Below are 15,491 nucleotides of genomic sequence, written 5' to 3' on the forward strand. Positions count from 1 at the left end.
AAATAATAAAAACCATCATTATCTCTGCTGTACAGCACAGAAACTTTCTCACTCTGAAAATAACCTGATGTAGAATGTCCCTGGCTGGGGAGCACTTGTAGATGTTCAACTGTAATGAAGTTGCCAGAGGAGGGCATGGCTAGCTTTGTAAGGCCTGTTAGCACATTGGGATTTCAGTCTTGACCTTATCCAGCCATGGGAAATTTTGGGGTTGTTGCTGATGACGCCCTATGGTTAGAACACAATTTTCTTATCCTCAGTTGCTGCACACCATCCTGATCAGACCCCCAAAAATGAAATCTAAACACGTGGGGAAGGACACCATCTTTGACTCTAAGATACCCAGAAGAAAGCTTAACTAAGCATCTTTTGGGTCATAATCAGCAGCAGGAGAAGCCCAGAAAAAAAATCTCATCATCAACAATGATAAAGCTGGAAACGACAGACCGTGGTCCTCAGGGAGGAACTGTCTGTTACTCAGACATCTGGTGGCATTATGACTGGCTTGGCTTGGATCAACAGAGTTTCCTGAAATCGGCTTCCACGTCTGAAGATGAGATATACAAAGTTAAAGAAGCAGCTCTGAGCCCCAAAGTCCTTCGGACCTTGTGAGCAGTGGGTGCAGGGTCTTCCCAGAAGGAGGTATTAGCCCATGGCTTCTCCAGCCCTGCATTGCTGAGTCACTGGGGCCCTTTCCTGGCAGTGGAAAACCCAGTGGAAGTCTCAGCTAGAAATTGGTGCCCAGGTGTTCTGATGTCCGCAGTCTATAGAGTGCCCAAGGCTGACCGTGACACATTGTTTCCCATACCCTCTACCTCGTAGTCCCACCATATTGGCTCAGCACACAGTGTTGGGCTTTTGCCTTGGTTTCCTGTTCATTTCCTTGGTTCCCAGTGGAACTGAATGACTATTTTGGATCTCAATGAATTTGACCAGCTCCATCACACGCCACAACACAAACCATCCTAACCACCCCAGCTGCCTGGAGTCTTATCTGAGCAGGCCAGGCCACCCATCGTTAATAATAATGAATATTAATACTTGAAAATTATGGCAATGTATTAAAAATAACAATTATTAATAGTATAGTGATTTAAAGCATCACTTTACTATTGCCTAGGTATAAAATACTGGCTCCACGCATTGTGTGACCTTGGGCAATTTTATTACCTCTCATTGCCTCAGTTTGCATCTGTAATAGTCAGCAATGTTGATGAGGATTAAATGAGTTAATATTTGTGAAGTGTTTAGGACAGAGCCTGGCACACAGTAAGTACTGTCTTCTTAAATAAAATGATAATAGCAGAAATAATAACATTAGCATTTATTGAGGCTTTGCTAGGTGATTGGCATAAAATCACTACAGCAACCAAAGAGGCAGATGCTTTCACATATCCTCACATTTCAGAGGTATAAGGAGGTTAAGAATGTTTCCAGGGTCACCCATCTGAAAGGTGATAGAGCCTGGGTTGAAACCCGGATACTTTGACTTCAGAGCCCATGCTTCATCGCAACATTTAACAAAGACTTATCGAACCTCACCAAGCATCTTACTCACTCTTCCTTGGATCCTTAGATAGGGAAGGGCATTTAGAGTATGGCATGTTCAAAGAAGAGGAATCTTGAAGCAGCAGCTGGAGGAACGGCTTGGGGTGAGACCGCAAATATAGGCAGGACCCAGGCTATTCACCACATTTGGTTTTGTCTTCTCAGCTGAAATCCAATCTCCTCCAGGGCGGGAAGTAAGCTTTCATTTTTCTCCTATGCCTTCTTTAGCATAGATCAGAGCCTGAACCCTTGATAATAGGGCCCAGCAAATTCCTGATCTGCTGATTTCCTTCCATTCCAAGCTCCAGTCCTTCACCAAAGTGAGAAATGCAAATGGCCAAGAAATATAGAAAAGGTAATCAGCTGATGTTCAAAAGATACAGATGAAAATAACTAGATACACATCATATTAACAAAGATCAAAACACACCGTAATGCATAAGGAATTGTCATGCCTATATACTGCTGGTAGAAATTAAAAGTGATACAGTCTTTTGTCGGTGGAGGTGGGCTACAAATTTTTAAAAATTAAGCAAATAGTCTAAATACATAATCAAATAAGCATACAAGGGACTATGTATAATAGTATTAGAATATGTACACTAGTGAAAAATTGGAAACAACATAGTGTCCATCAGTAGGTTACATCTATGTAACTAACTAAAAGCCTGCTATTTTATTAAGTTTGAAAAGTGAATTAAAATTGCTGTGTATAGTGTGATCCCGTTTTGTAAAACGTTCTGAATGGCTGTGTGTGCGTGGAACGTGTGTAGGGGCTGTGGTGGTATTCATACAAAAAGGTTTACAAGGAAATATATCCAAAATGTTAGCATTACATATTGCTAATGGTAGGTGATTTCTTATTGTTCTTTATTATATTTTTGTATATTTTTATAAATAGGAAAAACCAGTTAATAGAGACTGTAAAAAGTGTTGGTGTTACCATAAGGGAGTCCAGGAAAGGGAATGACGAATCTTAGTTTGGGTTGGTTGAGTATGACTTCATGGAAGAGGCATCATTGGACCAGGAATGAATAATTAGACTCTCTTGGTTTGGTTCCCTATTTCTGCACAGCTTTTGCACTCATTTTCAGTGCTGAAATGGGAAATTTTTCAGAGAAAAAGCCTGAGCCAGTACTGCAGGCCTTTCAGCTTATTTGCTCCCTGGTTGTAAAAAATTCATGCCAATTAATTTTGAACCAGATGATAGGAAATGGAAGCTCAGAGCTCCTAGAAAGATGCTCCACAACAGCTCTGACCAGTGTCCAGTACTTTCCCATGCCACTTTCTCCTAGTTCCCTTGACTTGCATAGGAATGTAACATCATTCTTGGGCGCTATGTTAAGGAGCCTTTCTATTTTCGTGGTTATTGTCTTGGATATTTGAATTAAGAATCACTTTCAGTTTACATTTCCTAAACTTGGTTTTAACAATTATGCGGCTTCTTACCAAAGTGCCCTTTGTGAAACTGAAATACACACTGATACGATCGGGTCACTTTATGGAAAATCTGGCAACAGAACAGAACGAACAGAACAGAACGGGATGGCCCTGCCTTGTTTTGGAAACAGAACTTAATTGGTGGCCAGATGCCAAGGCATTGCAGGTTTGGTGACTGAGAGGGGCGGAAGGGATTGAACACATTCGGGTCCAAAGGGTTAGAAGTGGGCAGCCAGGCTCAGTTACCATCTGTGTGCCCTGGGGCAACTTTCCTGAAATCCACTGTCAGATGTCTTTGCTGTTTCAGTTTTGAAATATGACAGCCAAATTCTGAATCCACCTTGGCCTGGCTGCAGCATTATGAGGGAACTTAGACCAGCCTTCCCAAATACCCAACTTTAAAGTTAAGTAAAAAATGTAAATTGATTTGGAAAACACTGTAAATGACAGTAAAGGTGAGACATGGCTATGGCAAAAATGTGAAGGTGACGCCAAAATTACTGCAGCGTTCCTGGGGGATGAATTGCCGTGCTTCACTGAGTAGCAATTTTCTCATTTATAAAATCTTCCAGGGTAGTTATGAGGATCATGAGAAGATGTCTGTGGATATTATGGGCTCTATAACTGTCACATAGTAGGGATTCAAATGTGTTTCCTTCCCTTTTCCTTAACCTGGCCTTTTTTTTTTTTGCATGGGCAGGCACCAGGAATCGAACCTGGGTCTCCAGCATGGCAGGCGAGGACTCTGCCACTGAGCCACTGTCACACCGCCCTAACCTAGCCTTTTTAAGTTAAGAGGGATCTCTGAGATGGACTGGTCCAGTTCCCTTATTTTCCAGATAAGGTCATTGAACCCAGACTGGGGGAAAAACAGCCCAAAGTTTCTTGAAGTCACATGCTCCTCACTCCACAGGCGGCCCACACCTCTCCTCGGCCGTACACAGTCCCCACATAACACCTGACCAAGCGCAGGAAAAGTGCTTGGCAAAACTGACAAAAGGGGTGGGGGTGAAAAGGAGCGACTGACAAAAAGGAAAAGGTCATGGTGAAGTTCTGGGGCGGACAGTTCGTGGTCTACACGGTCCTTTCTGTCTAATACACCCATAGAGGCTCTGCCCTGAACAAAACTTGAACTGTACATAAAGAAGGAAAAAAAATAGGAAAATGCTCCAAAATGCTGAAATGAGTATATGGAGGTGGTGGTGCTTTTCTTTGCACTATTTCTCCTGTTGTGTATATATATATATTTTATATGATGTATGGTGGTGGGGTCACATCTCATTCTTTTTCCATGTGATTATCCCATTATTGTAGCACCATTTGTTGTATTGTTTTTTGAGTGATATTCTAGTTTACAAGCTGCTGGAATGTAACATGCCAGAAACCAAATGGTTTTTAAAAGGGGAATTTATTAAGTTGCTAGTTTACAGTCCTAAGGCTGTGAAAATGTCCAAGTTAAAGCAAGGCTATAGAAACGTCCAAATTAAGGAGCCAACAAGAGATTACCTTCACACAAGAAGGGCTGATGATGTTTAGGGTCTCTTTTTCAATTGGAAAGGCATATGACAAACATGGCGATGTCTGCTAGCTTTCTCTCCCATCTTCTTGTTTCATGAAACTCCCCTCTCCAGGGTGTTTTCTTTCTTTGTCTCTAAAGGTCTCTGGCTGCGTGGGCTCTTATGGTTCTTGTCACCCTGTAATGACTCTGCTCTCTCAGACCAAAATGCTTTTCTAAAATGCTTCCTCTTTTAATGGATTCCAGTACACTAATCAAGACCCACCTGGAATGGGTGGAGTCACAGCTCCCTCTAATCCAAGGTTAATACCCACAATTGGGTCAGTCACATCTCTGTGGGGATAATCTAATCAAGAGATCCCAATGTACGTTATTGAATAGAGATTGAAAGGAACATGCTCCAAGATTGGATCAGGATTAAAACATTGCTTTTCTAGAGTACATAATCCTTTCAAGTCAGCACAGATGGGTAGTGCGCGGCTGGGAATTGAACCTTGGTCTCCCACCTGGCAGGTGAGAATTCTACCACTGAACTACCCTTGCACCCTTCTCCTGGTATTTTTAATAGCCTTTTTTATTTTAACATAAATGAAATATAAAAATCAGTTCCAAGATGGCTGGAAGGATGAGGGTTCTGTATCCCTAAGAGCGCACTGCTTGATGCATAACGATTTTCACACTTTATCTTTTAAATAGTTCCATTTCAGCCCCGGACCCTTACAATTGCCCTGGTTGTATGGTATCACAAGTAGATGGTAACCTTATATAAGGTATAAAATCTAAAATGTATTCTTAGTCCAGAGATCCCAAGGGATTCATTGTGATTATTTTCTTGTTTTACAGATGGAAAAACTGAGATTCAAACAGGGCTAGTGAACTCTCAGACCCTCGTTCAGTAGGTAAGTGATGGCTGAAAGTGGGCCTGAAACAAGATACACTTCCAGTTTCTATGAACAAATGCCTAGAGGTCCATCAGCCTGGTCTTGTGACTTTTCTGATTTGTGCAACTCAAGTCAGGAGATAAGATGAGCTGGTTCAAAGCATTTGGGTATTATTTGCACACATGGTTTGTGTTTGTTCCCACTGTTGAGAAGTATATTGAGTGGGCAAGTTTGTGAAAGCCCATGTTGGCTCTTTCCCCTGGGAATGGTGGGACTCTATAATCTGACATGCCGTGACTGGTGGGAGAGTCACTGACCCTGCAATAGACTAAACTGTTGGGTGCATGTAGAACAGAGACCCTGGACTGAGGGGCAGGAGATCTGGGTTCAAGTCCCACACTACTCTATGACCTTGGCAAGCCACTTAATTCATGGATTCACTTATTTTTTAGTCATTCTTTCTAACGTTTTCCCCAGACTACCTATTGCCAGCCTCCATACAAGGTATTGGGGATAAAATCAATATGGCATATTTTGCTTTGCCCTTGAGGAGCTCCCAGCCCAGTTTATGATCTCCTCTATTCCCTCATGATCGTCTCATCTTGAGAATTTCTAACATCTGCTTTGGAGTTTTCAGTTTGTAGAGTAATTTGTGATCTTCCCCAGACTCTATAATATGGAAATTGTAAATGGAGTTAACTCCATTTTACAGAGGAGAAAACTGGCTCAGAGAGGTACCTCACAGTCTGTAAACATCAGAGATGGCACTGAAACTTGGATTTGCTCACTCCAAAGCATTTTCTTAAATGACAGCATATAGTTTTAGCATTTGAGCCAGTGTTTTAGGAGCCACTCCTTAACATGAGTATAATGGTGGGAAATTGCTACCAGGATATGTAGTGGAGAGATACTTTTCAGTAAGGGGTTCTTTCCTTGTGTCTAACTGATTGTTCCAGAAGTAATACCTTCTCTGCTGAGTGAAGTCAGCCTTGGGCTCAGGGTAAGCCGATAACCACATGGAAACATGCCAGGGACCAGGGCTGCCTCCTCCTTGTGGCTAGGATTTAGCATATCAGACAGAATCCAAAGCCAGCTGGGCTCAGTCCCCCTTTGTCTGCAGTGACCCTTGTTTTCCACCAAAGCTTAATGATCCTGGTTTCTAAAGAAGAGCAAGGTAGCGTCTGCTTTTGTGACTTGCTTTGCCTCGGGCAAGACGTGGGGAATGATGAGGCTTAGAGGCCATGCTGTTTGTTTGGTGTGGATGACAACTTCTTGAGCTTGAAGCTCTAGCGCTCCCTCAAAGTGTAGAATTTCAAAGATGCACAAATAACCTCAGGGACTGACCTGTTTTTTCTGTTCTACAGTATGTGTGTATGTGGTGAATTCTGTCGTCCTTGATGCAGATGTACTTACACGTGCGTGTGATTTGTGGGGCTTGTGGGCAGGGGTGTATGTGGAGGGGTGCGGGGTTTGTGGGGAGTACATGTGTTTGTATGTTTAATTCCTAGGAAGCAATTCATGTGAGAAAAAAAAAAACACTTAACGGTGTAGTTTTTCAACAAGGCCCAGAAATGGGCTTTTAATAAGCATCATTAAACTCTTTCATTACAAGGGGAGGCCAGTCATTCTTTCATCCTGGCTTGGGTCATACAGCTCTCCCTTGCCCTCTTCTTTGGGGTCGGATAAAAACTCAAGCTATTCATATCGATCTCTCCAAAGTCCTTTCTCCTCCCTCCTCCCCCAACCCCCTCCAGCCAGTGCTTGTCTGACCTCCCTGCTTGGACCTCCAGGCAGACAGGCCTGGTGTCAGGACTGACAGATGATAGCTTCAGGGGAGACTGGAACCTGAGCACCCTGTGTCTTGGGTTGTTCCAGGAGAAAATCTTAGCGTCTTTGTTTAGGAGGATCCGAGCTGAGAGATCCGGGTCTCCTTCCTTTCCCTGAGGGTCATTTACAGCTAAAGACACCCCGCAGGACTCTCTCTGTGTGTAAACCCTTTCCTTTACGGATTGGGTTTCCTCTTGTTTGACATGGGATGAGGTGAAGCTGTGTTGAAAGGGAGTTTCGCTTTAACATGCTGCCAGGTCTCCTAAAGAGAGCCAGTTCCCAGAGCGATTATCTTTCCAAGCCGAAGCTAGGCAGGTTTAGCAGCAGACGTATCAGGAGGTGCTCTAAGAATGTACATTTGTCTAAACAGGTCTAGGTTGGGGCGATTTTGCTCCCTTTGTATACGGGCTTGGTTCTAGAGCTGATGTGTTGTGATTTGTGCAGCTCCTTCTCAGAGGTCACGAGCTCCCTGAGGCTTGGAGTTCTGCCTGCATCACCCATGTTCACTCCACTGTACCCTGCACTGGGCTGAGTGTACAGGAGGGTCCAGCCAGTATCTGTGGTCTCAATAGATGCTGCTGGCTCCAGGCAGCAGATTGCTCCAGATGAGGCGCACATGCCTTATCTAATGTCAAAGGCCTGCATTTGAGTCCTAGCTCTGCCTTGTGCCAATCAACTCTACAACTCAAGCTGGTATTGAGGACGGATGCTATATAATGCTGCCTAGTCAAGGGGTGAATCAAAGCTAAAACCAGCCCATATCCCACTTGCCAAGCCATGTGCTCTGTTGGAATTGCACCTGTATCTTAGTCAGATTCGCACAAAAGCAATAAAGGGACAACCTTGATTTCTCTTTCAACCTTGATTTCTTCATCTTTTAGGTAGTAAGCTATGGAAAGAATCAGCAGTAGTCCTTAAGCTATAGCTGACACAGAGAAAGAGATTGGGAAGTAGTTGCTTCAGTACTTTTTATAGTAGTAGTAGTTATGATGTCAGTTTTGATAAACCCTTATTTTTGTGGTACTTCATATTTCTCAAGGTTCTTGCATATTGGATTCTCTCAGCAACCCTGCATTCAGTCCTACTAAGATTATTCTCCTGATTAGACAGATAAGGAAATTGGGATACAGAGGAAGCTGAAGTGAATTGTCTACAGAACCTTGAAGGCCTGGCCTTTTCTGGCCTGGAGCAAGGGTGAATCATCCTGGCCATGATGTGGGGTTGAGAGTTGAGGGGTGCAAAATTGAGAATGCTTGGGAGAGTCCAGATCACTCAGCTGCTCCTGGAGCATGATCCTCTTCTACCCGCCCTGCCCCGCCCCACCCATCTTTCCTGGTCCTGTCTAACATTCTGCCTGGTTCATGCCAGCAACTCCATTGGAATGGCCAGCCTCTGATCACTGTAGCTCATCACTGGCTCAGACCCAGTTCAAAATCAGATAAGCTACCACAGCAATCCTGCTACAATACCCTCATGGGAGGGTTTCCTCATCCTTGAGACCTATGTAGGCAGACCCTCTAGAGGTGGGGAAGGATAGTTGTCCAATGCCAGTTCCCCACACACCCTTAGAAATGGCCTTAGGTACTTGTTCAACCCTTCTGGCTAATAGAGATTTATTAAACATCTACATGTGCAAGGTGCATTGTGTACACTGTGGTGACACATGTACACTCTCTTAATTTATATATTCGTTTTCCAGATTAGATAACTGAGTTTCAAAGGAGTTAATTACCATACCCAAGATTACATAGTTATTCAGTGATAATGCTGAGATGTACCCCAGGTGTTTTGGGCTGGGAAACTTATGCTGTTACTTTATGTAAAGCACATAGCACGCACAAAAAGTGTTGTCACCTATTACTGATAGTTCTTTTTAAAGTAGTCACTAATAAAGCATTTTCCACATTGCATCCTAATGTTGGTTCTTCTGTGGTCTTCTCCCATTGGATTGTGAGGTTATTGAAGGTTAGGGTACTGGGTTTATAGGAAGTGATTAAAAAATGTTTGAATGAATAACAATATTAATGACTGATAACTTTAATGATCACTGACTATTTGCTAGGGAAAGTGCTAAGTGTTTTATATCCATTATTTTATTTAATCCTTAATACAACCATATGAGATACAATCATATCTATTCAACACTAAAGAAAACAGAGGCTTGAAGAGTTTTGAGTACCTTTTGCAGAGTCACATAGCTGGTAAGTGGTAGAATTGGAAATCAGATTCAGGCTGATGGACACGGGAGCTTGGTGCTTAACCACAACTTCCTGCCTCCCCCAGGTATCCCAGCATACTCCACAGCTTCAGCCTAAGCTAGTGGTGACTACAGTGAATTCCTATGAGTCTCTCACTCAAGTCAACCACCTGCTCATCCTGGGCTATGGGAGGTTTCTATTTAGAAAGGATGAAGCTGGTAAAAGCTGGGAGGCCATAGACATATATGAAAAACAATGCAAAGAGCCACTAATAGCAAGAAAGCATGTCCTTCTAGAGAGTAGACCCCATTTGTAGGCAAATATTAAGATATCATGAAGCATACTCTTTTGAGCTCCATGAAGAACAGTGGTGAAGCATTTCAGTGGTATTTTCTTGAGCTTGGTAGGTATGGTACAGAGAACTCATTGGTGAGTGAGGCTACGTATGGGGGTAACGTCTTGGTGCTTTGTTGTCAAGGGCAGGCCTTCCCTTCTAGTACCTTCCCACAAGACCTCATGGACAAATGACTTGTTTTGTCATGTGGTGCATCATCTTATGCAAGCCAGTGAAATGGTGCTCTGGCTTCATTACCTTGAGATAATTGAACTCTTGTGACTTTGTTCAAAGGGTAGTGAGAGCATGTACTTGTAGTGAAAGTCAAGCAGCAGGGAGGCAGATTTGAGCTGGGAAAGACCAGAGGCTTAAAGTAGCTCTGGGCACTGTCTGGGAGGAACTAGGATTTGAGCTGCCAACTCCTTAAAGGAGGCAGGGCTAGCTTTGCATGGATCCAGGCTTAGTCCTGGAGACTGTAATGAGGAGGGCTAGTGGCCTCTTCTATAAGTGAACAGTCCTCAGCAAAGCAAAAGGTAAGCAGAATAACAGCATAGGGACATATATTGATTAGAGCCTTCATGGATGCATCTTTGGATAGACTTGGGGCTTTGCTGTCTGGGAGGTTGGTGCTCTTCTCACCAAAGGTGAGTCTTTAAGACAGGCACTGTCTTGAAGGAAGTGTCTTGAAGGCACTACTTTTTCCCCGCAGCAGTGGCTTTTAAGCATGCCTGGGAATTAATTGAACTCTCTCTGGGACTTCCTTTGAGGATAGGTAGACAATTATCTATTGGCTCTTGGGCCCCTATCCTACTGTTCCTTGTCTCCCTTGGACATTGGGTTTCTTTGTTGCCAGGGCTGATGTTTGCCTGGGATGTGTCAGCAGTGGCTAGGCTGTTTGTTTACAGCCGAAGTGCTTTCTCATTGGTCAGTGTATCTGTTCTGATTAGTCACTGCCTGTGCCAAATCAGTTGTAAAATGCTTTGAATTTCACTCCTGCTTGAAACCCTTCCTTTGTGCAGAGCCAGAAGGCACTGCTCCAAACCAGCTGCATCCTAACGCATGCCTATCATGGCAGTGACCAGCCTTTGCAGTGGTGCTGCATGGTGCTAAAATCGTTCTGTTGTGCTTGAGAAATTCTTGCCATGCTTCCCCAACTACCCAAGGGCTGCAGAGTCACCCGAATGTCTCCAGCCCATGTGACCCTGTGGGATGATGATTTGTCTACTCTCTCCTCATCCTCCAAAACAAAAGTCCTGATTTCGTTCAAGTGGCAGACCTGGGAGCTGGAATTTGTCTTTCTGACCAGCTGTAGGCATGTCTCTTTAGGAGGCAGGTAGTAATCTTTATTGCCTGCCCGTGAACATGACTCCCAGATTCATTCAGCCTTATCTTTATGAACAAACTGTCCTCTCTTGTGAACAAGACTTGCCAGCATTTCTGGCAGAATTCTTTATGAGTGTTTGTTCTTTTCTTCCCCTTTTTCTTTAAAAAAAAAGTCAAAGGCAGTGGCAGAAGCCATATTATATAAAGAAAAGAGCATGCACTATGGACTCAGACCAGAATTTATGTCTGCATTCTACCATTCTACTTCTCATTAGCTTGGCTCAATCAATCAGATCTTGGCTCAATCTCCTGGCCTCAGTTTCCTTGTCTGAAAAATGGGAATGAAGATAAAAATAACAACTAATATTTACCATGTGCCTGGCAGAGTTCTAAGCACTTTACATGACAACCCCATAAAGTAGGTAACATTATTTCTGCCTTATCTTAAAAAAGAGGAGACATGCAGACATCAAGACAGAGCAATCGAGTTACTTTTCTAAGGTCACGGAGTTCATGACAAAGCCAGGACTCAAATGCAGATGGTCTGGCTGCAGCTTCCACACTGACAATCTCTGTACTATTCTGCCTCTATCTCAGGGCTCTGAAAGAATTAAATAATTCCCAAGTGATGTGCCCCATTCAGTCGCTGGAGCTGAGGGTGCTTCCCCTGCAAGTTAATTCCCTCCTCCTCATATTGTTTGTCTAACAGAAACATAAAGAAAAAAACAAAATTTCTACTCACTCAATACTAGATTCTACATTATATGCTTTACATTCATTATATTAGATGAGGGAACAAAGGAATGAGCAGCTTTGTGAGGTAGTGAGCCCCCCATGAATAGAAGAGTCCAAACAGGAACAAGATGACCACTTTTCAGGGCTATAGCAGGGGCTCCAGTATTGGACTGTTAGGTTATCTCCTAGATCCCATGATGCTCTTCAGTGCTTCATCCAAGCAGCAGCAATCAAACTCTACCAAGATTCCAGCATCCTGCAAAATTAAAATGAAGGGGTATAGGAGTAGATAGTCTGAGCTTCATTCTCCAGAAATCATACAGTGACTCCTGAGAGGGCAACAGAGGCCAGCTAAGTGCTTTTTTTTGTGGGGGGGGGGGGGGGGGGGGGGGCCTGTGGCTGGAATATATATATATATATAACTTGGAATGGAGAAACTCAGATTCTAGCCCAGGTTCTGAAATTAGATTGTGGGATTTGGGAAGAAATTTAATCTCTCTGTGCCTTTTGTTCAAAAGACATAATAATAACCTTATAGTATTAGTGTGTCTGTAAAACGATACATACATATACGCTGATGGCATCATGCCACTGAGAGTTGCTAGCAAATCTTTTTCTTTCTCCTGGGGACAAGTCCATCTATAAGGCTTCCAAAACATAAGTCAGGGACAAATGTCATCTCTTCCAGGTCATAGAAGAGTGACTAGGGATGAGAGGAACAGAGTTGCCCCATTATTTTTAGGTTAGAGACCCTCCAAGCCTAAAACAGAAAATTACCTCCAATTTACTTCTAATAATATACCCCAAGGAAAGCAAACAATGGAGAGTTTCTCTGCAACCAAGGGAAAAAGGGAAAATTGATGGGTTGCATGTTCTTTTTGGCTAGCATTGAGTCTTGTTAAGGAATGAGTAAACACAGATGACCTATCAGCTAGACATAGAGAGGTAGTGCTTGTGCAGGAGTGGCAAATACATGATGTACTAGGCAAGGTTCCCAGCAGTAGATTCTAGGACAGAGATTTTCATGTAGTAAGTTTACTAGAGCATGTCGTCAGGATCAATGCCTGTAAGGGAGAAAGGCAAGCAAGATTGGCTAGAAGGAGGAGTTGAACTGCTCTGCAGTCATAACACAGCAATTAGTTGATCCCACGGGGAAGTCAGGAGCTGGGATGGCCCTTCACATATCCCAACTGGAGGCCCACTGGTCCTCACAGCAATAGCTGTGGACTGCCCTGTGGTGAGGCAGCTTTCTTTGGCTGAGGGCCACTCCTGGAGAGGGACTCAACTAAGCACCATCAATAGCCAAGAACCACAGTCCCCAGCAGCTAGAGAAGTCGGTGCAATGATTCTAGGAGGTATCTGGGAAGCACACTACAGCATCCACTTCAATCACATGCGGGCTGCCATTCTCTCCTTACATCCACTCACATCACTAATGGAAACAACCCCGTTTACCGCTGCGCTCAGAGGAGGTATCAGAAATTTTTCAAATACAGCGCTCTACATAGCATTATCAATCAGTTGGAATTGGCTCATGAGAAGTAACCCATTTACTACCTTTAGCCTCTGCATCTGTAGGAGACATTTACAGATGGTGTAATAATAATTCTCCAGTGTTATGACTGCTCTTTCGAGATTGAACAGTTGCCAAACCTTAGACAATTTCCCTGATGTGTCTATGGGAAAGTGTGATTTTCTCATCTTTTTCTTTATTATCCCCTCTGACCACATTCCATTTGAGCTCTGACTCCTTTTTCACTTACCCTATTGTTGTGGGTTGAATTGTGTCCCCATCCCCCCGAAAAAGATATGTTCAAGTCCTAACCCCTGGTCCCATGAATGTGACTGGAAAATAGGCTCTTTGGAGATGTAATTAGTTAAGATGAGGCCAAACTGTATTAGAGTGGGCCCTAATCCACTCACTGGTGTCCTCCTATGAATAGAGACATTTGGACAGAGAGACAACATGTGGCAATGGAGGTAGAGATTAAAGTGCTATAGCTGCAAGCCAAAGAAAACCAAGGATTGCTGGCAAACCACTATAAGCCAAGAAGAAGCAAGGAAGGATTCCCTATAGCTCTCAGAGGGAACGTGACCTTACCAACACCTTGAGTTCAGACTTGCAGCCTCCAGAACTGTAAAACGATAAATTTCAATTGTCTTAAGCCTCCTAGTTTATGGTACTTTGTAACGGCAGCCTTAGGAATGAAGATACCTACTAAATTCAGTTTTCCCTACAATTAATTTCCTTTTTCCTTCTTTCTTTTTCACCATATACTCTCTCTTGTCATCTCCTCCATTGTTTCTTTTCAACCACCACCCCACCTCAGACATCCCTCCTTCACTCCAGTTTCATGACACTACAACAAATTACATCCATGTTTAACCAATGAAGAAACTGAAGCCAAGAGAAGTGAAGATGTTTTCTGAAGACGAGATATATTGCAATATATGGGGCCGGGCCTTATCTTAGGGCTATTGGACCTAAAACCTTTTTGCTTTCTTCTATATCTTTGAAATACTTGTTGGAGTGATCTTCTGATGACTCTGATTCTTCCTATTGCATCTCACCTGGCTGAGAATGCTACAAACTTCAGGCCACCATGAATCACTACAAAGAGTACTGGGAGTCAGTCCACCCCCTCTGCTTTCCTGAACAGGGTAGTTGTAGAGTACTGGGCACAGCCCAACCCTTGAACCTACAGGTATCCATTTCTTTTAATTCCAGAGATGCTATGATGACAAGGACCCTTTGGGATCACACACACACCATCAGGGCCAATGGGATGAGCCTGACACTGAAGCCAAGTAGTGGACTTATAATGGCTCTTTATAAACAAAACTGTGGTCAGTCTAGCTGGGTAGCCACCAAAAGTCTGGCAGCATCATGGGGGCCCCACCTGGATCTCTGTATTGAGCGCCTACACTCTCATCTGTCATCCTCCTCCTCCAAGAAAGATGCATTTGGTACAGAGAGATCCTGTGCTTTTAGTGTGGGCTGGCACCATCAAAACCAAGGATCAGTTAGGCCATTGTTAACAAGTATCTATTGAGACCCCTGCTAAGTATTAAATAGGAGTTAGGCTCTTGGGGATACAAAATTAAAACCAGTGATCGTGCCCCTTCTCTGCCCCTCACCCCCAAACACCTTTGGCTGGTGTGTTAATGTTGTGTAAATAGCAGACAGGAGCCCCACATACACCCGATTATATGTGATTCCTGAGCTCTAACAGTCAGTTTGTTGATTCTGCACTCTGCCCTTGACACCATGACTTCTTTGGACAGGGAGGAATTCACAATCCTCATGGTGAGTGGAAACAGAGGCTGGATTTGAGTCCTCTCCCCTCTCTCTCCCACAGATTTTTCTGTGTGACGCTGGCCAGATCACTTGACCTCTCTGGCCCTCTGTGTGACTGCAGTATCACTGCCTTAAATGGCCACTGTGATGTCTCAAGTGCTGTTCTATGGGGGAAGCACCTTGTCTAATGCCCTGTGTATGCTAGGTGCCCCATAAATGATATCATCTTCTTCCTGTCCCTCAACTTGTTACTAAGTGAGATTGATGGAGAAGTATTTATTAAACATTGATGACCTAAAGAGCATGATTCTTTCCTCAAGGAAATCGTTAAATCTGTATTACATGATCTAGGCTGAATGGGTTCTGGGGTCTCCATCAAACGTACTTTTGC

The 15,491-nt window shown here is 43.5% G+C and overlaps 1 protein-coding gene across 3 annotated transcripts in view; it reads left to right on the forward strand.

The window, feature by feature from the left end:
* The window catches only part of TENM4 (teneurin transmembrane protein 4), a 780,788-nt gene that overhangs the window by 146,213 nt on the left and 619,084 nt on the right, over positions 1 to 15,491 (forward strand). For all 3 annotated transcript variants that reach the window (XM_077113447.1, XM_077113449.1, XM_077113448.1), the window contains exon 2: positions 5,348 to 5,403. The gene's annotated coding sequence lies outside the window, so the exon portion shown is untranslated. The remainder of the gene's footprint in view (positions 1 to 5,347; positions 5,404 to 15,491) is intronic.

Source organism: Tamandua tetradactyla, chromosome 8 (genome assembly GCF_023851605.1).
Source record: "Tamandua tetradactyla isolate mTamTet1 chromosome 8, mTamTet1.pri, whole genome shotgun sequence".
In the NCBI taxonomy this organism is placed as follows: domain Eukaryota; kingdom Metazoa; phylum Chordata; class Mammalia; order Pilosa; family Myrmecophagidae; genus Tamandua; species Tamandua tetradactyla.